Source organism: Calidris pugnax, unplaced genomic scaffold (genome assembly GCF_001431845.1).
Source record: "Calidris pugnax isolate Ruff unplaced genomic scaffold, ASM143184v1 scaffold38, whole genome shotgun sequence".
In the NCBI taxonomy this organism is placed as follows: Eukaryota; Metazoa; Chordata; class Aves; order Charadriiformes; family Scolopacidae; genus Calidris; species Calidris pugnax.
This window is the reverse complement of record NW_015090995.1, coordinates 10,525,991-10,553,041: the sequence shown is the minus strand read 5'-3', so window position 1 is coordinate 10,553,041 and position 27,051 is coordinate 10,525,991.

Below are 27,051 nucleotides of genomic sequence, written 5' to 3'. Positions count from 1 at the left end.
CTTTTTTTTTTTTTTTTTGTAATCCAGTGAACACTGACGTGCAACTAGCTGATTTGACATTTTAGGCCGCCTCAAAAAATAGCTGACTTCTTAAAGTAGGTCTTTTACTACTTAAAGATTCACTTTTGCTCATTTTTTTTATAAGGCAGTATGTGGCTTATGTAGCTTGCTTTATTACACCCACTCTGGCCACTGAATTAGCTGTTTTTCTTCACTAGTTAAAAGTAACAATCAATAAAATATTAATAAATGAAATCCTTTGATTTACTCTATGGTGCATATAGATGGTATTATAAAATCATCCCACTTCACTTTTCTGTAGTCTGTCTCAGTGCTGTTTAGCTCATTAATACTTTAATTCATGCAGATGAGGTTAGTCTCCACTGAAAAACAACAATTCCTAAATCAGAAGCCCCATGTTATCTTTGATTCACTGTCTCCTTGAACTACAGGAGATGATGTGGCTTAGGAAACAGGGTGTATGAATTGGTACTGTAAACTGGGAGGTGAAAGGGATGTTTGTTTCATAGGAAAAATAAGAAATGGGTTCAGTCTAAAAATACTTATGAGAACCTTTATATAGGACCCCATTAGATGCAACCCTCACATTCTATGTGCACAGCACAGAATCTGCGTAAAGTACGGTATTTTCTAGTGCCAGAAAACACTATATTATATCTATGCCATATCAATAACAGAACATTTCCAGTGGTTTCCTTTATAATTGGGCTGATGTAGTTTACAATTCACACTTGTAATTTGTTGGTAATGTTGTCCAATAATGTTTTTCTTTCTCCAGCACTAAATTCTAAAACAAATCTCTCCAACAACATTTTACTATAGGGGCACATAGAGATTTCCCTTTAAAGTACTGCATGATTCATGCACCATGTATTACTATTTTCCTGCTGCAGCGTCTCGAAGGAAATGTTTTAATCTTATAAATAAAACCATAAAAAATAATTTGCACGCTACTCAGTCCCTGTGTCACTGGCATTTATCTTTTGTTGATAATGCAGAACTGGAGGTGTAGGCTGACAATTGTAAAATTATGCATTTTCAATGCCTTTTTTTTTTTCCCCAGTATGCAATAGCCACTGGTTCATACATTCACTGTGTAATGGCTAGAGGTAGGTATAACTTGTGACCAACTCACTTGGGATAATTACTTTGGCATATATTCTCATATTTATTCTTTTCTTGCTGCCAGCTTGCATACATTTATTGTTGATTACCTGTAGCTCCCTGTAGTCAAATGGAGTTGAAGGTCTTACAACGTTGAGTTGGCTGAGGTTGGGGTAAGGAATACTAGTGGAAATTTGGTCCTGATATCTTTACCTTAAACAGAATCATTTAGTTTGGAAGAGACCTTTAAGATCATCAAGTCCAACTGTTAATCTAGCACTGCCAAGTCCACCACTAAACCCTGTCCTTAAGTGACGCATCTACATGTCTTTTAAATATCTCCAGGGATGTTGACTCTACCATTTCCCTGTGCAGCTGGTTCCAAGGCTTGACAACCCTTTTGGTGAAGAATTTTTTCCTAATATCCAATCTAAATCTCCCTGACACAATTTGAGGCTATTGCCTCTTGTCCTATTGCTTGTTACTTGGGAGAAGAGACTGACCCCCACCTTGCTACAGCCTCCTTTCAGGTAGTTGTAGAGAGCAATAAGGTCTCCCCCCCTCAGCCTCCTTTTCTGCAGGTTAAAGAATCCCAGTTACCTCAGCTGCTCCTCATAGGACTTGTGCTCTAGCTCTTCTCTGGACATGTTCTGGCACATCAATGTCCATCTTGTAGCAAGGGGCTCAAAACTGAACACAATATTCAAGGAGGAGCCTCACCAGTGCCAAGTACAGGGGGACAATTGCTTCCCTAGTTCTGCTGGCCACATTATTTCTGATACAAGCCAGGATGCCATTGGCCACCTTGCCCACCTGGGCACTGCTGCCTCATATTCAGCTGGCCGTTGGCCAACACTCCCAGGTCCTTTTCTGCCAGGCAGCTCTCCAGCCACTCTTCCCCAAGCCTATATTGTCGCGTGGGGTTGCTGTGACCCAAGTGCAGGACCTGGCACTTGGCCTTGTTGAACCTCATATCATTGGCCATGGCCCATTGATCCAGCCTGTCCAGATCCCTCTGTAGAGCCATCCTACCCTCGGGCAGATCAGTGCTCCCACCCAACTTGATGTCATCTGCAACCCTACTGAGGGTGCAGTCGGTCCCCTTGTCCAGATTTGACAGTTGACAAAGATATGAAAGAGAATTTAGACATGTTCTGGCACATCAATGTCCATCTTGTAGCAAGGGGCTCAAAACTGAACACAATATTCAAGGAGGAGCCTCACCAGTGCCAAGTACAGGGGGACAATTGCTTCCCTAGTTCTGCTGGCCACATTATTTCTGATACAAGCCAGGATGCCATTGGCCACCTTGCCCACCTGGGCACTGCTGCCTCATATTCAGCTGGCCGTTGGCCAACACTCCCAGGTCCTTTTCTGCCAGGCAGCTCTCCAGCCACTCTTCCCCAAGCCTATATTGTCGCGTGGGGTTGCTGTGACCCAAGTGCAGGACCTGGCACTTGGCCTTGTTGAACCTCATATCATTGGCCATGACCCATTGATCCAGCCTGTCCAGATCCCTCTGTAGAGCCATCCTACCCTCGGGCAGATCAGTGCTCCCACCCAACTTGATGTCATCTGCAACCCTACTGAGGGTGCAGTCGGTCCCCTTGTCCAGATTTGACAGTTGACAAAGATATGAAAGAGAATTTACCCCCATACTGAGCCCTGGGGAACACCACTTGTGACCTGATCCCAACTGGATTTAACTCTATTCAATAGAATTCTTTGGGCCCAGCCATTTATTTATTTTTTTTTTTTTAACCCAGTGAAGAGTATCCATACATTGGATCTTTATTTCTTATATATGTGCTTTATTTACTTTTTCCTGTGCTTACAGGATTAATAATATTTGTGGAAGAAGATAATACTATCTTTTTGTATGACAATATAGTTGTTAAGAAACTCCTGAATATTCTCTGACTCAAGTTGGGGCATGCTTATACCCTCCCCCACCTCCACATCCTACAGCCTTCCCCTGACCCCAGTGTCTGACTTTTGTAAATTAAATACTATGGACAAACCAGTCCCAGTGAATGGGGGGTTTGCTGAAGAATGGAAATGGGATTTGGCTCATAATCCGGTTGCTGTGCCTTCTTTCATAATGAACTCTCTCTGTAAATGAATGGGCGAACAAATCGGTGCTTAATGCATTCCTTTATCTGGTATGGATGTAATTAGTTTTTGGAAATGTGGTACTTTGGAGACCTGTGCAACTTCTATATATGACTCATAGTAAAAGAGATAAATGCATTAAAATTTGTTTGGAAACTTTAGTTATTTTTATTGAATTTTACCTATTTGCACGAGTGATTGTACGAACACATGGTATAATGTGGGGAATAGTCTAGTGACTTCAATTAAATTATAGCTCATATTTTCTCTTTGAAGCTTCCGTTTATGTGCAAAATAATTCCTTTTTGTTTGCATTCTATATTTAACCCCAGTTTTACCAGATTTGAATTTTTCACTCTGAAAATTGGATTCAGTGCCGGATTACTGGTCAGGTCATATATATATTTGCCTCATCTTGCAGTATTGGCTAACCTACTCCTCCTTACTGTGAGGAATAAATGTATTTCTGGAGTTACAAATGACAAATTTGAAAGATTAAGTTAAGGTTTTTCTCCGTACATTTCTACTTTGGTGGTGAGATTACACTTACAGAAGAGTAAAAAGGAACTGGTTGCAAGTGTTATCTATCGTGCAGTATCCTACAGGAACAGCTACCTGGGTATCATCATCCTGTCTCCACCTTCTGTCATTTTGTCTTCACTGAGACCAGCTTTCACTGCATGGGGCTTAGGAGCTTCCCAGGGGACTGTTCTTCCACAGTGAGAAAGAAGTTTTACAACCCTGGAAGTTGCATGTTAAAGATAAGATAACCAGAGCCCACTATTATTTATTCAGGGTAAGGTTTCAATCCAGCCTTATTTATTTTTGCAATTCCCCATGTGCTGAAGAATAGACAGCCTTTCTTCCACCTGTGACATACCATTTCCCTAAAGACACTCCATCTGAAGCTATATCCTTCCTACTCACAAGATGAAATGGTCATTTCAGATGGAAGACTTGCCATATTTTCTTTGAGTATTAATTGATCTTTTTTTTACATAGAAGAGAAAGAGAGGCATTAGAGCTCTGCTCACAGAAATCTAAATAATATGAACCTTGGGGAAACCGTAAGGGTAGGTGCTACAACTAAAGATGATGAGAAGAGGATCAATGTGAGGGTTTTTGTTAGAAGTGCTGTTTTTCTGTTTCAACTTTTACTCATTTTCAGAGCTTATTTTAGGGTAATTGTTACTATCAGCTGGCAGGAGCAAAGTGAGGCAAACTAAAGACTGCCATAATCATATTACTGCAATTGCAAGCTGAAACTTGAGCAGAAACCCATCGATGTGATTAATTCAAAAGAGGCACTCAAAGGCAGACTGTCTTCATATGTGTATGTTACGTTTTTACAAGAGCATCAAGTATGAAAATTTCATAATGTAGCTTAGTGTAACAGAAAAGTATGCTTTAAGAGAGTGAAAGGGAAATAGTAGGTATAATGAGCAGAATGCTGAATTCTTAAAAAAAAAAAAACACCAAAAAACAAAATGCAAAACAAACCACAAACAAACAAAAATACCAAACTCAAATGCCAAAACACCCCACTCTATTTCTCCAATACTTACTGATAGTTAAGCATTGTGGTTGATTGTTTTCAGAATGCCTTCTTGGAATTCCCTTCTTGGCAATTTATGTCAAAAAGTTTACTCAAGTTATATTTTGGATATCTGAGGCTTTGTTGTTCTTGTTAGCATCTCTAATAATAGTCATTGTATTGCCTTTAAGCCCTTTAAAGAGTCCAGAGCATGGAGTTTTTTATATAGGAAACCTGACGCCTAGGTGTCCCCAGGTGTTTGGATTTTTCTGTGACAATAGCATGCCTTTGATTTCTTAAAAGTGAAGGTTTAGATGTTAGGTTGGTCCTAATGTGTGTCTTCAGAAATCTTTCCAATAGTACAAATGTCCTACGATGATATTATAACACTGTCTTTATTGAACATATCTTACATATTATATGCTGCATTACTAATGTATATATTCAAATAAACATAACTGATTATGATGTGCCTGAGACTTACAAAGGGATTTAATAAATGAAAAGGTAGAGATCAGAAGAATGTACCCAAAGTCCATGCTTCTGCTTTTGTCCATTAATTTTTTCAGAGTTGTATTTATCCTGACATGTTCTACTAACCTGTTGTTACACTGCTCCAGAACACTGCACTCAGCATCTCAGCTTTTCCTCTCTTAATCCCTTTATTGCTTATCAGACAAGCATCACTTGACGAAAAGGATGCTGGAATGCTTCAGAGTTGGCTTCTTAGTTGATTAAAGAACAAGTAAATGCATATATTGAGATTGAAAACTGAAGAACCTTGCACGTTTTCTCAGTCACTAGTTTTCTTTATTCTATGAGGACATTCAGAAGGGAAGAAGTTTGTCAAAGAAGTAGGAAAAATAATTCAGCAGTGTTATTGCCTGGTTAAGATGACTTTCTATGAAATGTTAATGAAACTGGATATTCATGGACAGTATTGTGGAGTTGGTGTTTACCTTGATGCTTTGTTTATTCATAAAAGTTCTTTTTTTTTTTTAACCTGTTTAATACATAGCTATGCATTTGGCTGTTATTTTATTATTTTTTGTCATTACTAATTAATCACTGACAATAGTATCTTTTTAATATTTTTAGTTTTATTAATGTTTTAAGAGTTATATGGGCCAAGTTCAATGCGTGTGCAGAAACCTCCCACACCAAGCCCAGTCTTTCAAGCCCAGTGAGGATTTTTTCTACTAAGACTTTTACTGCTTTTACCAGTGCAAAATAGTAGCACATTTTCAAGGGATTTTTGGTAATTCTGAGTTGTTGGTCTAAATCAAAACTAGCTTTATCCAAATTCTGCCTTCCTATTCTGTTATTGCTTATAGAAGTTTTATTGGTTTATGTTTGCTTCCTTATTTTCCCACCCAATATCTATGTGGGTTTACCAACAGACTTTAAGGTTAAATAGCCCTATAATGGTTATTTTGTCTGTTCTGCTGTGTAACACAAACCTAGAATTTCCTGCAGTAACTCATGCATCAGGTATAATGTGGTCCCTGGTTAAGTTAGAGCTTATGTTTTTAAGAGAGATTGAGTGCTGATTTGGAGACATCAAGTGATGCAGAATTCAGAACACCTGTAGGTAAACTGTTCAAAGGTTTGATTATCCACACCGTAAAATTGTGTGCTTTTTTTGTGATCTAAATCAGTTCATCTTCAGCTTCCATCTACTGGGTATCAGGTGTTGGAAGTTCAGCAGTGATTTAACAAAGCTATTCAGGAAAAATTATCTTACATTTATACAGACTGAGAAGATATCTGTGAGAAAAGATCCACCTTTTTTGGGGGAGGGATTTTAAAAGACTGAAAAGAATCTGTAATTGTAAATAGCAATTGTAAATATGAAATGTATTGCAGCTGCCTAAAACCAAACAGTGGGGAAATATAGGGAGGTAAAAATCACCTTTTCCCTCTCTCTGATAGCTTAAGCCTATGATTTTAAGGCTAAAATGTGAATAATGGGAAGATAGAATCTTTCCTAGTATGAAATGCGTAATTTCCCAATACCATCATTAAAAGGGACGCCTTAGCAGGTCAGTTTCCTGCACAGAGAGGGAATGCAGATGCCATGTAATCCAAGTTTTATGTCCGCAATAGATCAAAGAATCACAGAATTGTCAGAGTTGGAAGGGACCTCTAGAGATCATCTAGTCCAACTCCCCTGCTAAAGCAGGATTGCCCAGAGCACATTGCTCAGGGCTGCATCCAGGTTGGGCTTGAAAATCTCTGGAGAAGGGGACTCCACACCCTCCCTGGGCAGCCTGTTCCAGTGCTCTGTCACCCTCACCGTAAAGAAGTTTTTTCTCATGTTTGAATGGAACTTCCCATGTTTCAGATTGTGCCCATTGCCCCTCATCCTGTCACTGGGAACCACTGAAAAGAGTCCAGCTCCATCCTCCTTCAACCCACCCTTTAGATACTTTAGCATTAATAAGGTCTCCCCTCAGCCTTCTCTTCTCCAGCTAAACAGTCCCAGCTCTTTCAGCCTTTTCTCATAAGGGAGATGCTTCAATCCCTCAATCATCTTTGTTGCCATACACTGGACTCTCTCCAGTAGAACTGGGGAGCCCAGAACTGGATGCAATATTCCAGTTACGGCCTCAATAGTGCGGAGTAGAGGGGGAGAATGACCTCTCTTGACCTACTGGCCACACTCTTCCACATGCAGCATTGGCCCTCTTGGCAACAAGGGCACATAGGCGAGGCTTCACAGCTGAACTAAATCTAACCCTTGCTAAATGGCTCTCTGTGCAGCCTACACTCAGACATGTATTTCAAATGTCCCCAAGACTTCACTGCAGGAAAAAGAAACCTTATTGAGTATACAAAGGCTTGAACAACTCTCATTTTAAAGATTAATGTGGCGACTTTGATTTATCAGCCTCACATCAGTAGTTGAACCAATGGATAATCCATTGGGCAAGGGAGAAAATGAATGCCATTAAATCATTTTTTTGTCCCTTTTAACTGTCATCTTATCCTTTTCCTACCATGCGAGTGTTGCTGTGACAATATTTGGTGCATTCAGTCGTTCACTGTTGCGTATTTCATTTGTTCTGAAAACTGCTGCCTCTGGGGAAGAAAGCAAAGCAAAACAAAACCATTGCCACAGGTCAAACTTTGAGGAATCCAATTTTACCAGCAGAAGTCTGGAATTCACAAGCTGTAATCTGATGTTTGAAAGTCCCTAAGGTCAACAGTGAAACAATCCAATAAGAGGGGCTTAAAAATGTAGATCTTTATAGAATTTGCCTCTAGAACTGCTTTAAAACTACAATATGCCACTGCCCTAACCTATTAAAAATTGAACAAGTTAATTGATTTGGTGAGTGGAGGTTTGTGCAGTTTTATTGTGGAAGATTTAGATTTATCTGGACTAAGCCTAAAATAAAATAAGGAAAATTTAGTACTTCACTGGGGGAAAAGACAGAAATATGAGCATAATATATAATAACTTCAGAATATCAATTTACCTCTCTTAAGGTTAACTTAGGGTTGGCTATGATTAATATATAATTTGTGCTAGTTTATTTTTTTTTTTTTTTTTCCTCCAACTGAGTCATGGAAGGTAGTTGATAACAAACCAGCACAGTAACCAGTTGCAAAAAGTGCTTTTGTCTTAAATGCTCAAGATTGTTTTAATAACATTTTATAGATACATGAAAACATCTAAGTTCTGACATATATAGAAAACCTTTTAAATTTTTAAATCACTACTTATTTATACTCTCTTCATGTTTATACTTGGATTCATGGAATTGTATGTCTATGTATTACTGACTACTTCACCAAAAATAACTTAAGGACATGCTGTTTTAAGTCCATGAACTTCTTTAAAATAATCTAACAGTACTTTCAAGGCAGATGCTATCTAATGTGACATCTCTTCATATGATAGATCATTTATTGGCCTTCTAATTGAAGCATAATAAATAGCTCCTTTTAAAAAAATATTTTTATTGACATCCATAGAGTGGAATGCAACTTATAGTTAAAAGAATACTTTTTTCTTCTCTTGCAGTATCTCTAGGAATAGCTGCCTGCTTAAGAAAGGCTAATAATAATGTAGAATCCCTGTACATTTTTGAGAATAGATAAAAATAATACCTGGGTCTAAATTTAGCAAGCACTTGAAAACCGGTGCGGTGTCAGTTGATGAACAGTGACTCTAGAGAGGTGTGCGCTGCTTAAGGTTAAATGCGTGCTTAAGAAAACTTGTCAAAAAATGTCAGTGCTTCCTGGGCTTAGTAATAGTAGGGAGGCAGAGCCTGCCCAAAATTTATCCCAAGTACTCCTTGTATTGTTTTTGTTGTTATTAATCTATCTTTTGTCCTGGGACATATGGATCAGTATATGGGTACATATACTGTATATGGGTCCTGGACTGGTAGTTGCTGTTGAACCAGAGTTGTATTGAAATGTGTCTTAAATATAGATCAAGTGGAAAGTAAACCTATTGTTTGAAGAAATAACTTGACACTAAGAAAAAAAATATCTCTTATTTTTCTTCAAAACTACAGTTTGTAATTTAAATCTGAAGATGATAAAATAATTTCGATTGGGTCACGCTCATAGAATGGTGTTTTTTTCATTCCTCATGAGATTCTAACACAGGACTGATACTTCTGTAGTGAATATAGGGTTAAGCATTGGTAACCTTATGTTTTGGCCTATTAATTAAGGGTAGAAAATATTGAATGCCTTTGCACTAAAAATACTACGTAGCTGTTATGACTTTACTACATGTACTTTTGGAAATATATCAAAAAAAGCTTGGATTGTCTCTAACATAAAATATATAATTCTGTCTGCAAAATATCAATTGTATAGGTATTTCTTGAAAGAAATAATACTGGGACAGTAGCCAGTCTAGAACATAAATCAGCATGCTCTGTCCTTATCTGGTTTAGAAAACATGCTTTTATAGATAATATTCACTAAAACTTAGAGAGACTAGCAATTCCCTGCATTAACTTACTGTATGTTACCCAGCATATTGCTCTTCTTCCCTAAAAGTTAGGCACAGCATTAATTTTTCATGTTTATGTAAAGTATTGAAATGAGATGGAAATTTATAAGGTCACTCCCTATGAATAATTTCCTAAGCATTAGCCTGGCCAGAAATTACTAAACCCAACCAGAAAAAACTTTTCTGACATTATGATTTGATCCAATCATTGCATAAAAATCTGTGCTCCATTAAAATTAATGTCATCTTCAGTCATTGTAACTGCAATATGGTTTCTAAACTAACAGAGATGTTAACTGTAAGATAGCTTTCACTCTGCCTGTAGTCCTGGAAGCATCAAATGCACAAACAGAACACTGGCTTTTTGTTAGAGCATCTTTCCAAGTTCAAAGGGTAGAAGCTGCAAGCAGGAGGAAAAAAGGCAAAATATGGTGGGTTTTTTTTTTTTTTTCACAAAATTTATCAATGCCTGACCACAGTTCAAGGACTTGCTGATAAACGTTTCAGTCTAATTTCATGAGGTATTTCTGATATTTTTAAGTGGTTTAGGCTGCTTGTTTTTTTCCTCTTGATTTGTTTGTTTTGCTTCCTTATTTCTCAGGCACTGCTAGGATACTGTACTCCTTCCTAAGCAGGGGTTTAAAGGGACATATGTGACTCCTTATCCTGGTAGTAGTCTACATCATTTCCTCCTTAAAAACACAAAAATAGCCCTAGAGTTCCTCTGTTTACTGCCTTCTGTTTTATGTTCCTGCTATGTAATCCGATTCACATGTAAAGCAGAAGGAAATACTGTCTCCATCACAATAATTTTAGGCCTTGAGAAATGATGCTTTGTCATGATTTCTAAGTGAACTTGTTGCATTTTATCACAAAATGCTTTAAACAATGGTGTGTTTTATGACAGCTACATGTCATAAAGCTGCCCTTTGCATTCTCACATTTTAAGCTACTGTCCTGGCTTTGGCTTTTCAAGACTTCAGTTCAATCAGATGTAAAAGATAACGTTTCAGTATCAATATTGAAACTCTGTGCTCGGATGCTGGTGTAATTGGCTTCTAGTTGTTAAAATTCACAGGATCATCAACACGTGCATTGCTTAATCAATTTTTTTAGAAATACAGAATCGACAGTTTAATGAGAATACCTTTCCCAGCATCACAGTCCCCTCCTCCTCATTAGTCAGTCTTACATTAAAGAAATGGGAAATCCTATTTGATTTCCCTTTTATGAAGGGCTGAGCTGTGGCAGGTGTAACTTTCTTTATGCTGGATGAGGAGGACAAGTGCTAAAGTAATAAGATAATCAATAAGCATTGGTTTTGTACTGTTCATCTTCTGTATATTTGGGCACATGTGTTTTCTTTAGTTTTTGCTCTTTTCTAGCCCAGCCCGCTACGGACAGACCCAAGCAGTTATTCAAGGTCAGGCAGTTCCTTGGGTTTAAACTTTTCTTTGGCTCTTCTCCCATTGTCATTTAAATTACTCTTAGCTCATCAACATAGCTTTTAAAAAATGCCACTGAGATCATAGTTTAACGAACTGAGAAATGAATGTGTTGACCTTACCGTTTTTAAGGGGACCACAGTATAGTTTTGCTCCTGGCCTCATTGGTCTCACTGTGCAGTAACACCTTCAAGTAAATGTACTTTTCTGCGGCTCCACTCCCAGAGTTTAAGGATATCTCTCAATTAGCTGAGGTATTCTCCTTCTAGAGCTCAAACATCTTGCAGTAGGTTAGCTAAGTGGTGTAATTTACTGGAGACTTTTTATCAGGTCATTGAACTTTTAAGCTGTGTAAAAGTCAGCGTGTTAGAATCCCACAGTGAAAGATTATTTAAATATTTGTATTTGAGTATTACCTAAATCTGAGGATTTCACAACTCCTCACCTCTCATTTTCTGACGAAGCCCTCAAGCATTATTGTTTCCCTGGCTGTGGTGGAAGGAATCTAAGGTAAGGGGGGAAAAAACCCTCAAACTAACAAACCAAAACCCCAAACCAAAAGATACTTCAGCTCCTTGAGAGAGAGGCAGCAGAGTAACTTCAAACAAAACCTGACATTTGTCTCAGAAGGGAGCATCTAATGAAGTATTGACACTGTTGTATAAATTTTAACTGAAGAAAGTGGACTGTTTAGGTAGACTTTACATAAAGCAGTGTGGCTTAGCCGCTCCAGTCATTTTAAAAAAACTTGAAATTTATTTCAGTGCAGCCTGCACAGTCTGTGCATGCATGCACAGACAGGGACTACCCATACTGGGATGAATTGAGTATACTGCATTTCATGTTTAGAAAAGTAGTAAAATATATGATTTAGTTCTGTTCATTCAAATTAAAGTTCAGTAGGGTGTGTGCATTCTGCAATAATTGTTTGACTGTGGTGTGCAAACCTTTCTTGTGCTTCCTTTCCCTATTCATAATGTGATTTGCATAATAATTCTTTAAATTCTGGGTTGTGAATATTATCTCATTAACATAATTACCTAATTTCTTGTTTTGTGAATTACAATAGCTAAGTAATAATAGTCTCAGCTTATTATCACATTTTCTTCTGTGCTTTGTGATCACAGTAAACAGATTAGAAATGTGATTTTATTTTTTTTAAAGGAGAGATTATTCAAATCGCAGAATGATTATGCGCCCCATTTATGCATATGCAAAACACCCAGGAGATTCTAGCCATGGACTGCAGCATCGTTTCAGGCATCTACCTGCAGTATTGATCTACATTAAGGCTTCCTCTTCATCAGGAACTAGTTTTACTTTGTTTGGACACCACAAGGTGCATTAAACACTTATTTTATCCTTTAATTTCAGGAAATTAAAGCCAGATTATTAAAAGATATTAGATCCTGCAGACACAAGTCTCAGGTACCTATGCTGATGTGTGGAGAAAGTGTGTGTATGTAAAAAAAAAAAAAATCAGAGTTTTATTGCAGTTACAAGCTCTTTTCCTGTAAATATTTAATGTCTAAGTTACTTGCATTGACATACATAATATCCTAGAATCCAGTGAAACTACTTTTGTATATATCATGTTTTGTATCTTTACAAGATTCTTCTGCAAAGAGAACTCCTTTTTCAGACAGATCTTTAGACCTGATTTGTTATTTTTAACATGATAATGTTTGCCATATAAATGTCAATGCTGGAATATACAATAATATTTAACTGGGGAACCAAGTAAGACAATTACAGTTTTCAATTATATCTGAATACAATAAAATAAAATAAAACTTTATTTCAAAGTGCTTTAGAGATTTTTATATTAAAACTGCTGTTATGCAACTCTATGTGAGGAGCTCCTGAGGTGCTTTTGAGAGATTGTCTTTTCCCAGAAAGTATTTGCTCTAATTAGGCACATTCTCTGGAAGCCAAGTATAGTTTAAAACAGGTAAGGATATTTTTAGGAACAGAAGAGAAGGCGTATAATGTATTAGCTATACTGTTCTTCTTACCTCTTCCTAGTGATCAAAATCCATTCAACATAACTCTAAAACTAGAGAGATTCTCAGATATCTACTTACCATATACACATTTACAATAATATTATCATTATGCTCCACCTCATGAACTAGTGCCTGTGTGGGTTAGGTTGGCTGCATAAAGGAATGCAGATGGGTGAGGACAGTAAGTGGCGCATTCTTGCTTCCTCACCCCATGTCCCCCACCCTCCCCACCATGAGCCTATAAGTTCCAATTTCTCTGGCCATAACATTTTTTTTTTTAATCTGGATCAGGTATGTTTTATTTTTAGGTACTTAGTTTATGCCTCTCATGCATGATTCTTTAGTTCTAAAAAAAATTATTTTGAGAAAGGAAAAGATTTACTGCAATTTTGTTTTACTGTGTTAAAAGAAATCTTAACTTAGCAAAGCTGTAGAAAGACCTTGTGAAATTTTCAATGTCAGTTAAAAGTAAGTATGGAATAAAAGTCTTCAGAAAGCAAATGGGCCTGTGAGAATTTCTCTTGGCCAAATTGTTTGCTCTGCAGCTATTTGATATCCACATTAAACAAAAGAGAGGATTTAATGGATATTTGGCTTTTTCTGTCTGTACCAAATCAGAAGCTTATGTGAGCTGGTGAAAGGCCTCTCAGCCTTCATCACACTTTGTGGTGAGGTGAAGAAGGAAAAGCTATAGAAAGAGAAAGCATGTAATTAGTAATTGCTGTTGGGGAGTGTCACATGCTGTGTTTTGAACTCATTTTAAACCAATTTTCACTTGATAACCTGACCTTCCCAAGCTACTGGAGAGCCCAATAACTGTTTCTTTAAAAACTCCTTAAAATACGAGATTGTAAAGGTGAAATTGTCAGAGTGAGGACTATGGTGGCAGTACTGTAATTTAATTTCTGCTAAAGCATGTTTATATGGCATACACAGTGCGTAGCATACTTAGTGTGTGGCTGCTTTTGAGAAGAATTGTATTAGCTCCAGAGGCACATTGAAATGACTTCTGTTATCATAGTGGCTAGCAGAAGGGGCTGATGGGGAGAGGAGAGTGGTATTTGGATTTCTGTAACTTCAGTGCAGCATTCAGCAGTACCATTCTTGAGCTAAACATTTCCTGTTGTGCAAAACAAAAAAAGTAACAAGAATGCTGGGAGTAGGATTCTAATGTGTTAAATGAAGCACTGATGGGAAATTAGGGCAGGTCATAAACTGCAGAAAATGTGGGGCATCATAGATGGTGTTGGTACTACAGATGAGACAGGTTGCTGCTTCACAGTCTTGGTATGAAAGAGAGTAGATGATTTTATGTGCTTAGTGACTTGTTAGTCTCCTCAAGTATTTTCAGAGAGGGTAAATAGAAAGATAATTGGTTTCATCTTTCCAGATACAACCTATCTCTGTATTTCTTTTATGTGGTTCCATTTAAATCAAAAATGTAAGATATATAGCTTAGTTAAAAAGATTTGTTTTGCATTTCATTTAAGAGAGACTCATTATGGAACATGGAAAAAAAGCCCCAAACTTACTGTAGTAGAAGCTGGGCTGAACACTCAGCTTATAAGATTGCTGCAAAACCTGAGGTAAACGTTTAAATTTAAGTATAGAATCTGTGTACCTTCTTAATATTTTCAACAAGACAGTGTTTTGAGGTGGTAGAACTTCATCATGGAAAGACAAGTTTTTCTGCTGGATTCTTTGGAAGAAAAATCTTTGTATTTGGAATGTCAAGCAAGTTTTGGGAAAGAATTAGACTTTTTCACCTAAATAACATATTTTTTATGTACTTTGGGGTTACATTGTTATTGCACCAGTTTTCCTAAGAGCAAAGGGACTTGTTTCAGGAAAAGTAAAATGCTTTGTTATTAAAGGAGTGAAAAGAGAGATTATTACTTAATTGTTCTGTGTTGACATGGAAGCAGTCCAAAATTACACTGGAAATTCTGGTCATTTGTTCAGATTTTCAGCTTGTGACATTGTCACAGCCCAGAGGATATCTATCCATTGCATCCTTTTGAATTTTTAAAACGAAAACAAGGTTAATATTTTATTGCCTTTTAAATCCTGCTAAACATAAATGAGGCCCTTCCTTATTATTTTGTTAGCACTGTGTCTTTTTAAAGTGGGCATCGTTCAAGGGGTGGAAATAGGACCCTTATTTTCTAAGTTCTGTAAAAAGCTTTCAATATACTACTATCCTTAAACACATTTTTTTATAGTGCAGATCAGTGAAAATAACTTCATGAAAGAAATCAAATTTTTCAGAAAAGCTTCTCATTTTAAGTGTGTCTGACAGAAGTAAACATACTATCTCTAGACTTTTAACTCACTGAAATAAACATAAAAGGCAGAAATCGACAGTACTTTTATAAGTTGATTGCCTCAGATTTGTATAGGTCATTGTAGACAAATAGATATATACAGTGCATGCTTAGAAATATTGTATTTCTAATTTCCAGTTACATTGAAAATAGAACTTCTGTTACATTGACGAACAAATGGAGTTGAAGAATGTTGGATTTGGATAAAAATCTTTATTTATGCTTCTGTTTGAAAATTGCATTGCTATTGATGCTGTAAGAGTGATTTGTTCTAACAGCCTGACATGGGGTAGTATTTTCTTAAGTAATAAAATTTGAAACAGCATAAATACAAAGTACTATCTTCCTTAACATGACTAAAAGTATCACACGTTAATGTAAGTGATTTTAAGATGGAATGCCAGTGCATTCTATGTATAATTAGTTTCTTATTTCTTGGTATTAAGCCCCTTCTAACAGGGAGAATCAAAATTTTCATGGAAATCTGGCGTCTCAAATTACATTTTGAGGTTATGTGACCAGATTCTTTAGCTGTCCTGCACCTATAGTACACAATAAATTGATTTTGAATTCTAGTAGATCTGGATAGAGGAGACTACCTAAATTGTACCATTTGCAAAATAAGGATGTGAATGTTTCTTAGACCCTATGCTGGTCTTCTGAACAGAAGTGGATTTTTGACTACATAATTAAAAAGTGATTTAACTTCTTCCACAGAGATATATAGAATCAAAGCTTAAATTTGAGGGCTATGAGGGACAAAAATCTGAGACAAACCTTAACTAACCCACATACATTTTCTACAAAACACATAATCTAGCAAATCTTATTTACTTCAGCAATTTGCTTCACCATTTTTTCCCAATGAACAACCTCAAAGGAGTGTATGGTAATATGGACAGTTTGATGGTATACGAAGTTGCATTCAGGTCTTTATTCTCTTTTTTGCAGGAATGATCTAGCAATAAGATTTTTCTATAGGATCCTTAATTAGGCATTTATCTACAAGATGTATAATTTCACAAACATATTAACTAGTATGAATTCAAAAATTTGACATCAGCAGTATAAAATCCTGCCAGTTCTTTGAGCTCCAATTGTATGCTTGTCGATAAATGGGCAGTATCTCTTGAGAATGTAAGTTCCTTGAAGTTTAATTGTTTCCACCTGTCATTGTTATAAATAGATGGACATTATCTACCATGTCATTTCAGAGGCCACTATTTTCATAAATTAAACAGATATGGAATTTAAAAAAAAATCCCTCAATACTTTTTTTACAAGCAAAGGCTACATTAGGAACAAAACTTAAGATAAGCGTTATATTGATCTGTTTTAAAAATGAGTGCTAATCAATTTAATGGGTGAAAAGACAGTCTTTTAAAAATCTGTTTAAGGTCAGTAGAAACTGCGTATTTGTGAAAACAGCAACTTCTTTCCATGGTGGCGTTGGGGTTTTTAAAAATATTTTTTTTCTATATTAACTTCCATTGTTGCAACAGCTCTAAGCTAAAACTGGTTCTACCTAACTTTCTTATAGCTGTTAACTCATTTGGAATAGTGAAAATAAATACTATTTACAGCTCATTGTCACTCAGAGCAGACACATTTACTAAGACCATAATAGCATTTTTTTTATTGTTCTGGGGATATTGTTTTAAACGAATGCATAATAGATGTGCCTTAAGTTGCCCAGGGGAAATAATAATAGTATGGAAAGTTTAGCAAAACAAGCATGCTTATAATCAAGGAAGAAATAATATTAAAATAGTCGAGATGCACTTGAGAGCATTTCCCACAAATCTGTGTCTTTGGTGATAAACTTCAATGACCAATTAACTCTCTCACAGGGTAAAGTAGGTGAGGTTATACTTTGTTTTCAGGGAGTGATTTTTCAAGCTTTTATTTCCTAACGATATAGTAGATACAGGGTGATTCCGAAGTGCTTAATAAACTGCTAAAATATAAGAAATACAACCAATAAATGGCAAAAAAGCTGTGACTACTAGAATTACCCATTCTTGTGTGTTCAAAATGCAGCTGCCTTACTCTATCTTTTAGAAGTTAGAATAATCCATTATAGCTCTGCATGCTCTTATGTTTGAGATGCGCTAAGGCAGAGTTCAATTATTTTAGTATTGTTGCTCCATGACTATATGTTGGTGAGTGCTTGAACGTTCTCAAGCCTGCGAGATGATTTCTAGGCACTAATGCATCTTAGCTGTTGGTCTCACTGTCACTCCAATAATGAACCACGGCAAAAAAGGAGCAACCCCGTCAGATGGGCTAGATGGCTGGAGAGCAGGTTTGTTTTTCTGTGAGGGAGAAGGAGGAGCCAAGTTGGGGTGTAAGCATTGTGCTGAAAGATACAATATAAGGCGGGAGTAGCATGTGGAATGAATTATGCTACTTTTTGTTCAGCTCCAGAGTCAAATGGCTTTATGGAATAAAAGTAATTAGCACAAGCAATTGTTTGGCACGTATGTAGATAGCTGTACGAACTACCAAATCAAACTAAATCAATTCTAATTGGTAACAAAGCAGCTAGGATAATCTTCAATTTTGCTTTTGAAATATTGTAAAAGAACTGTAATAAAAACAACACTAATATTTGCCAGTGTCACTAATATTGTCTATGAAATTGTACATTAAAACTTGTGAAATGAAGCTCCATACTTTTGATTCATTTGTTATTGCTTCATAAAGTAACAATATTTTAGTTGTCCAGCTAAATTCAAAAATATTTACATTTTTAGCATTCATAAGTATGCTTTATAAATTTGCTTTTTAGTCCTCCTTGTTGTAAGGACATATGAAGCAAAAAGACACGTCAGCACAAATATGTTTGTAAATTGGTGGGGTTTTTTGCCTTTTGCATTTTAAGATACTTTTTTCTTCACATTTTTTCAGTCTCAGAAGTAAACATTTATGTTGCCAACAGTGCTAAACAAATACATCTTTTCTTATATTGAATAAACTAGGTGTTGACTTAAATTGAAATCATAGATTTTAACTGTCTTTGAAGTAGAGGATTCAAGTGACAATGCTGTTTTCAAACATTTCTGAAACAGTTTTGGAGTGTTTTCATTTGTTTTGGAAGGAGCATGAAATCAGTCTTGTTATTTATGTTGCAATAATCAGTTTTTGTGTTTTGATTCTACATCTGCAAGAAGGATAGAGTAGATAATAACAAGTAAATAATCAATGCGTGGGACTGTTGGAAAAAGTTCACAGGAGTTTGAATACATTAGCTTGGCTGAAGTGACTTCAGTAACATTAAATATTGTTAAATAAATGAGTCCCCATTTGCAAAATGCGGCCTGTGTTCTCACTTCATTCAGTAATTAAATGAAACAGGATTTCTACTCGCTCTCAACTCTGGAGAGGGTGATGGAAAGGAGCAGTTGTGCCTCATGGAAAAGGCAGTGCTAGGAAAGGTTGACTGTAAATGTGTTGTAGGGACATATTTTTGTGACTGAGGAAGGCAAGATGAGATGTCTGTGTCTCCTGGAGCTGGAAGGCAAAGAAAGTCTACTATTTTATATTTAAATGCTTCAGTTTGTTAATGAATGTGGTTGTGGCTGGGAGAGAGATAAGACAGAGAAAAAAATTGTTGTATTTGGTTTTAACACCTTGGTTTTTAACACACAACTCAGAGCAATGACGAAAAGGCACACAGGCTAACTTGTTTTTAGTTTTTGTGAATGTGCTGAACCAATAGTGCTGGCTGAGTAGGCATCAAGGAGCAGGACAGTAAAGAGGAGTTTTTTCATATATCAACAAAGCTGTGCAATATAGGCATTTTAGGTATTAAAAATAGTCTTTCTTCAGTAACAAAGTGTGTCCTTGCTTGGATTAAAATAGGGTTTTTTGATAACAGAACTGCTTTTTAGCATAACAGGATGCTTAGCTTGGGTAAATCATGTCAGTTCAGGCATCGGGAACATAATCTCAATAAGGATTTTACATCATAAAGTTGAGGTCTCTTTTGGCAAGGTATTGGAAAAGGAATTACATTTCAGTTTCAGTAGTACAATAACAGGACAGCTCATGTAATTTTCCTCCTTTAGTTTTGCTATGAAAGTGAATTCCAATTGATTTGTCTGTCCTCTGAGAAATTGTATATAACAATGAATTCATATTGTCATTTTTGTACTTATTTGCGATGAACACATCAGAATTTGCGTGTGCTGTGAACTACACTGAACTACACTGCTTTAAAGATGGAAATTTTCTATATTAAAAGTCATTATAACATATAAATAACAGGTGAAAAAATCTATAGACCATCTCGCATTCACACACCAACAGAGGGCATTTTGGTACTAGGAAGTCAAAAAGGAATCAAATATTTGTACATAAATATCTAATAAACCAGCTTGACAAAAATCTAAATTGAATGATAGCATTGACTTTTTACTGCAAATAAAAGCCCCGAGAACTTCTGTTATGCCAATATCTTCTTGAGTGTACTTATTTTTTTTTTTTGCAGGCTTTTCAAGGATTGTAGCATAGAGCTGGATATTTTGGCACTTTATCTTCCAAAGACCCTGTACTCAAGCAGTACTACCAAATTAGAGGAACACTGTCTTTATAGCCTCTTTTAAAGGCAACTTGGTGCAATGCAGAAATGGCCTCGTTTAAAGACAGTTTTTCTTTTGACCTTTTAACATATGAACACTTGCAATGTTTCAGCTGTATGCTAAAGTTAGCACACCATTGCAAAAATGAGGTTACATTGCCACTGATGCCTTGCCCACTGGGTCCTCAGGGAGGTGGGTAGATGCCAAAACATGTTGACCTGTTTGTGCATTGCTTTCCAGTAAAAAGATATGTGACTACATGACTGATTTTTTGGTGCATAAACTTTTCTATTTCTTGCTGAGAGTGCAAGTCTCTGCTTCTTCCTAGTTATTATCTCACCCCTGGGAGTAGCTGTACCAGTAGCAACTACAAGTGTGATAATTTCCATATGTATTTATTCATGAAGTGGATAGTGTGTTTTAATATCTTGGGCTTGTAATTATAACAGTGGGTTTTGTCCCTGTCATTTAAGCTTGGGGGAATTTATAAATTATATTTGCTTAGTGACAGACACCAGGAAAATGTTCTTTGAAGACTTAGCCTTTTTGGGGGCTTTGTATATACTGGTTAATAAATCTACCTATTCTGTGTCACATAAAGCAGTCATGTGTTCAAATAGTCTCTTTAAGTTGCAAACATCAATGGAGAGAATGCAAATTTTTTTTTTCTATTAACCTCAGTCTTTTTTGGTTTGGCAACTTGGTTATGTCTACTGTCCTCAAAGATCATTTTTCAGGACTGGAGAAAAGCTAAAATTTATTGAAAAGCAGAAACAGCTGCAAATAAGTAAAACTTTATTTACTATGGTGATAGTATAAGTAGACCTTTGTAATGTTTTTGCAACAGGCTGAAAAATATACTTTGCATCCCTGTATAGCAAAAAAACCCAAAAATGCTCTCTGAAACTGTAGCTGTGTCAAAGTGAGTGATGATTGCTGGTGTTCTAATATCATGTTGGATTTCTAGTTCCTCTGGTTTATTAATGGTGCGTATTCCTCTAAATGTGTGCATTGTGTTGAGTTAAAATATATACCTAGAAGTTTGGTTATTTCTCCAAATTTTTTTCGCTTGTGCAGAAAATACTGTGAATTGTTGGAAGGCATTTCATCACAGCAGAAAGTCAAACTGGTTGTGGTTTTGTTCACAATTTTTTTTTTTTCCCATTCCAAGGTTAGTTTCCATCTTAGTAGAGATTATAGAAATGTTTTCCCTGTAAAAAGTGTATGCATTTTCAGGAAATTCTTATGTATCTCCTGAAGGAACTACTTTTCTAAAATCTTTTAGAATGCTTAGGTATCTGGCTTACTTCCAAGGCTGAGAGAAAGCAAATGCTTTTGGTTAGACCCATTTCACTCTTGGTATATGCAGACTGTAAAATAAATGATGGTGTTGATGGCTGTGTAAGAAACTGAAACATAGACTGTGATGTAGTTCTTTGGTTGTCTTTGTTCTTTGTGAGAATAAATGATACAGGTTTGTTGGTAATGCTTTCAATAAGCAAACGTGATTTTTTTCTAGTTGGTACCTCCACTCACCTGATTTAATGATGTAGTTATGAATGAGGGTTAATACCCAAGGAGAACAATTGTTTTCTCCAAAGCAGTAAGGTAGGGATTAGTTTTTCCCTGTGTCGGAGAGATTTATACCTTTCAAGCCAAGGACCACGTATATGCTGTGAATAGCCTCTGTTTTACAAAAGTAATTTTCTGGTAGAGCTGTGAGAAGGATAAAAGAAAATAGAGCAAACTTGAGTCTTTCAGCCTGCTGCAGATGCAACCTAGGAAAGGGAGTTATATTTCGAAGTAAATTTCTAAGAGTCTAGAAGATGTATAGGACTAAGAAAAGTAGATCTTGGAAAGAGACTGTAGGTGATAGTATGGAGCACCTGGAGGAGCTTCACGAGGGGGACACCTGGCCCACATAGCAAAAAGTCTCATGCTGCTGGTAGGAATGTTTTACTTCTCGTCAATAACATAAAACACAATTTTGCTGAACAACAGTGATTTGATTAAATGCATGTGTCAAAATGAAATGGGAGGCCTTTGATATAAAGGTTTGGGGCAATTCTCTTTGCAGAGTTTTTCTGTGAAAACAGGTTTTACTGTGCTTTGGAACTGTTTATCACAATACTATCAGAAACAACGCACTATTTGATAGTCTCCATGTTTGCATGGTAGATCTGAAGCAGGATTTAGATTCCACACTGTGTCCTGTTTCAATAGATCAGAAATAAATATTTTCTTGAATAAAGGGCCGTAATCGATGATCTGCAGTGTGCTATTGGATTTATTAAGTTGCAGAACCTCAAAGCAGTCAGTTTGTTTGCTGTGGGTGTATATACTTGCTTTCCTCAGACTGAAGTCTGGTGATCTTGTAAAACATTTGCCAACGATTATTGTTTTAATTTTTAACAAACTAGGAAGTGTTCTTGTAATTTTAACACTACTCTGTTTGATGGCAGAATTCAATCTAGGGTACTCATGAGTTGAAATAGTCATTATCCAAATGCGATTCTTCTTCCCGTTCTAGTGTTAACTATTAAACTTGGATGAATCATGTCTTCAGTTATGACAACATAGTTGTAACTCAGTGCACTCTGTTTAAATTGAATTTATGCTACAATTAAATTTGAACGTAAGCAATAAATAATCTACATTTTCAGTATTTTTTTTTTTTTTTTTTTTGGTGAGCTGACTAAAATTTACCTCTTTTATGCCAAAGAATCTCATTAAACTAAGGTGGGAATTTTGTTGCTTTACCTTTTATGTCCATTTTAGTCAGTGGATTGGGCAGTCATGCTTGTAATTGAATTATGAGCTTCATCCTGTCTCCAAATGAAGTCTGTGTTGCTGGTAACTAAAGCAACCTAAGGGCTACTAGATATAATGACTCACTTGAAATAGTTTGATGTGGATTCCAATTCAGATAAGCAACCAGTATTTCATATTTGAAGCTTATCTTGAATTCTCTGGGTCTGGAAAACTAAGTTGTTGTCAGACTTCTTTAAAGATTTCTTGTGCTTCTGAAAATACATCTTTAGATCTCATTGAAAATCATAAATAAAGAAAAAGATAAAAATTAACAGAGTAAACTCGTAAATATATTTTTTTCATATCTTGACAGGGTTCATTAAAAAAGTATTAAAAAAAAACAAGTATTAAAAATCAGGTTATTTGTCATGTTCTAAAAAATTTTAGAAGATAATTTTCCTGGTGCAAAATGAAAGTATTTCTCCTTACCATTTAAACACTGGACTACACCATAGAAAAAGTAATTGTTCTAATAATTGTGGGTTTATATTTTGTAAATTTTTAGATAAGAGTAACCTGGAGTAAAATCTAATAAGCAGGTATGTAATTTATAAATATAGGTACATATGCAAATTAGGATCATAGTCAACTATAGATTTATGTCAGGTATAATTGTAATATGTCAAAACATAATAGTTTTTGCCAGTTTGAAGAGTGCTCGGAATGACTATTTTAGATGCAGTTACACTGTTTTCTAGACTTATGTTATATTATCCATATTTGTCAATTGATACCCAAGTAGCTGGCTATCTGATTCTGTTAAATTATACATATATTTGTGCATTTTGGAGAAAATGGAAATATAACTCTGTTAGTTCTTAAGTGGATGTGATTAACAGGTCCTATGCATACTTGATAATACATTAGGGGGATGCTAAGCTGGCATACGTGTTTGTTCCATGAAGGCTGGGATGGAATTACATACAGTATTTCACCTAAATGTTCTAATAGCCAATGAATAAGTTTCCTATAGCTTTTTCCATTAGGGAATGTTAAGTTTTCTGTAAAATGATTTATTTAATATCCTTAAAATATATTAGTCAAATTTCTAAAACAGATATTGTAAGGTCTGTGCATTTCCCTAGTAGCTATTATAAAGTTATCATAACACCCTGAAAAGATACTGGCAAAGATAGATGCAGTGTTCATCATTACAGTGATTGCAGTAGAAAAAGCGATGTTTTCATTAAGAATTAGTGATTTTCCAATTCAGAGGTTCTATATTTGTACATATTACCAGTTCATTATTTCAGAATTATTTTGCCTCATGGTTCAAAGCCCTGGATTCTGAAGAGCTGAACTTCTCCCTTGCTTTATGCTCCATAATATGAAAGTGTATTTTTTCTAGAAAGACAGATTTCCCAGATACACAAATTTAGGTTAATATGCTATATAACAATAGCAACTAATTGCTCTGGTTGGCAAGCCAATGCATTGGCAGTATAAAACAATAGAGAGCGCTCTTACTAATGGAAAAAAACCAAACATGTAGTCATAATTCCACCCTTTGAATCTTGTTAGGAGGAATTTTGTCCTCTGTCCCTCAGAGAAGAGAGTAGAGATCTTAGATTCTGTAGCTCACAAAGACAAGTTGATTCAAAACCAAATCTTTTTTTAATCTCTCATATTGTAGTGTCACAAATTAGTATAATTGGATCTCTAGCAGGATGATTACTCTTAGTCTCTTTTTAAAGTATCTGTTACCTGTTAAGAGTGAAAGAATAAAACCAGGATAAAACGTATAGCAAAACAATTTTTTGCTATCTGTTTGATTTATGTCTACTTTAAACTACATGTGTTTTAGAAAGAAACCTGTTTTCTGTCTTGAAAAAGATGAGATTCAACATCCCTCAGCAGCTAATTTTTAGCACTTAGAGGTTCCCTTGGGCAGCTGTCAACTACAACTTATTTCCTAGGTACTTTTCACTAAACTCATTATAAAGTGATTAGCCTCAAGGAAGATGTTACAGCCTGCTCTCGTTAGATGCAGTTTTGCTGGTGAATTCTGCATTGTCAAACTTTATCAAATGGTGTGTATAGAAAAAGTCACGAGATTAAACAGATAGGCTGTTAATAGGGATGCTGTCACTTCTAAGCTATAGCTGTTTGTAAGAATGAGTGTTTCTAAGGCTTGGTACTTTGTTTTTCCATCAGATTTTCATTTACTGGAGTGTATTATGGTATTGTTGTCTACCTTGATATCAGCAAGGCTTTTGACACTGTCTTCTGTAACATCCTAATAGGTAAGCTTAGGAAATGTGGGTTTGATGAGAGGACAGCGAGGTGGATTGAGAACTGGATGAGTGGCAGAGCTCAGTTGGAGGCCTGTAACTAGCTGTGTTCCCCAGGGGTCGTTACTGGATCAAGTCTTGTTCAATATATTAATCAACGACCTGGATGAGAGGATGGAGTGTACCCTTAGCAAGTTCACTGATGATACAAAACTGGGAGGAGTGGCTGACGCACTAGAAGGCTGGGTTGCCATTCAACAAGACCTAGACAGGCCAGCAAGTTGGGTGGTGAGGAACCTGATGAAATTCAATGAGGGCAAGTGTAGGGTCCTACACCTGAGGCGGAATAATCTCATACACTGGTACAGATTAGGGCTTGGGCTGCTGTAAAGGAGCTCTGCAGAGGAGGGACCTTGGAGTCCTGGTGGACAAGCTGACCATGAGGTAGCAATTTGCCTTTGTGGCCAAGAAGGCCAAGTGGTCTCCTGGGGTGCGTTAAAGAGTGTGGCCAGCAGGTTGAGGGAGGTTATCCTCCCCCTCTACTCTGCCCTGGTGAGGCTGCATCTGGAGTACTGTGTTCAAGTCTGGGCCCCCCAGTTCAAGAACTGGAAGGAGTCCAGCGGAGGGCTACAAAGGTGATCAAGGGGATGGAGCACCTCTTTCATGAGGAAAGGCTAAGAGACCTGGGTCTTTTTAGCCTAGAGAAGAGAAGACTGAGAGGGGGCCTCATCAATACTTGTAACTGTCTAAAGGGTGGGTGTCAAGAGGATGGGGTCAGGCTCTTCTCAGTTTTGCCTGGTGACAGGACAAGGGGCAACAGACACAAGTTAGAACACAAGAAGTTCTGTCTGAACATGTGGAAAAACTTCTATACAGACAGAGCACTGGACCAGGCTGCCCAGAGAGGATGTGAAGAGGATCCATCTTCTCTGGAGATATTCAAAATGCACCTGGATGCATTCCTGCTCTAGGTGAACCTGCTGTGGCAGGGAGGTTGGTAGATGATCTCTGAAGGTCCCTTTTAATCCCTACAATTCTGTGGTTCTGTGAGAAATAGAGTGACAAGACATCAACCAAGTTATTAATACTACTTTTTTTTTTTTCATTTCTTGTTATTCAAGGATTTTTATTTAATTAAATAACAGGCTTATTTTGTAAATAGAAAATCTGCACATTAATACTTTACTACAGTAAGGTGATTTGTGGAAGACATCTTTGGTCCAGGACAGATTGTTATGGGACAGTGGATCTAGTGCAGGTTACCTAATTATTTCAAAGATACAGAAGTACAGTAACTACATCAGTACAGCCCAAACTCTTTTGACATAATTGCTTAAAGACAAATGACACAGGCGTTTGTTGGTTAAGAAACATCAACACTTCTGGAAATGTAGTCTGCAGAAACTGACTCATCCTGTCTAGACAGTGAGTGAGAACCTGCAAGGGGTTTTCTGGCCTTGTAGCCATTGCAATTATGTTTCCTGTGGGAACAGAAACAGTTTTATGTAACATAGGAATTTAAACATAAATTTTGAGAAGTTAACTGTATTCCAGTATTGTCGTTGTATCATGAATGTTGTGAAGACAGTGCAATCATACCAATGCCCTATCACTTCTTTTGGGGGAAGCTGCTGTCACGAAAGAGATGAAAGCAAATGAAAGCAGCAGGAATAAAACCTTCCAGGTGCACGGAAAAGCCTCTCAGCATCTTAAGTGTATCCTATCGGGGACTGAAAGGGACCTTTGTCTAGACCAATAGAGGAGTTCTTTATTTAGAAAGAGTCTTAGAGTAAAAGGCTTTTGACAGGAGGGTGAAAGAAGTGGCTGAGGAGCAGGGGCTGTAGCAATGGCAGCAAAGACTGCGTCACATCAGGCTTTGGGGTACAAGTGAGGGGCTTGTGA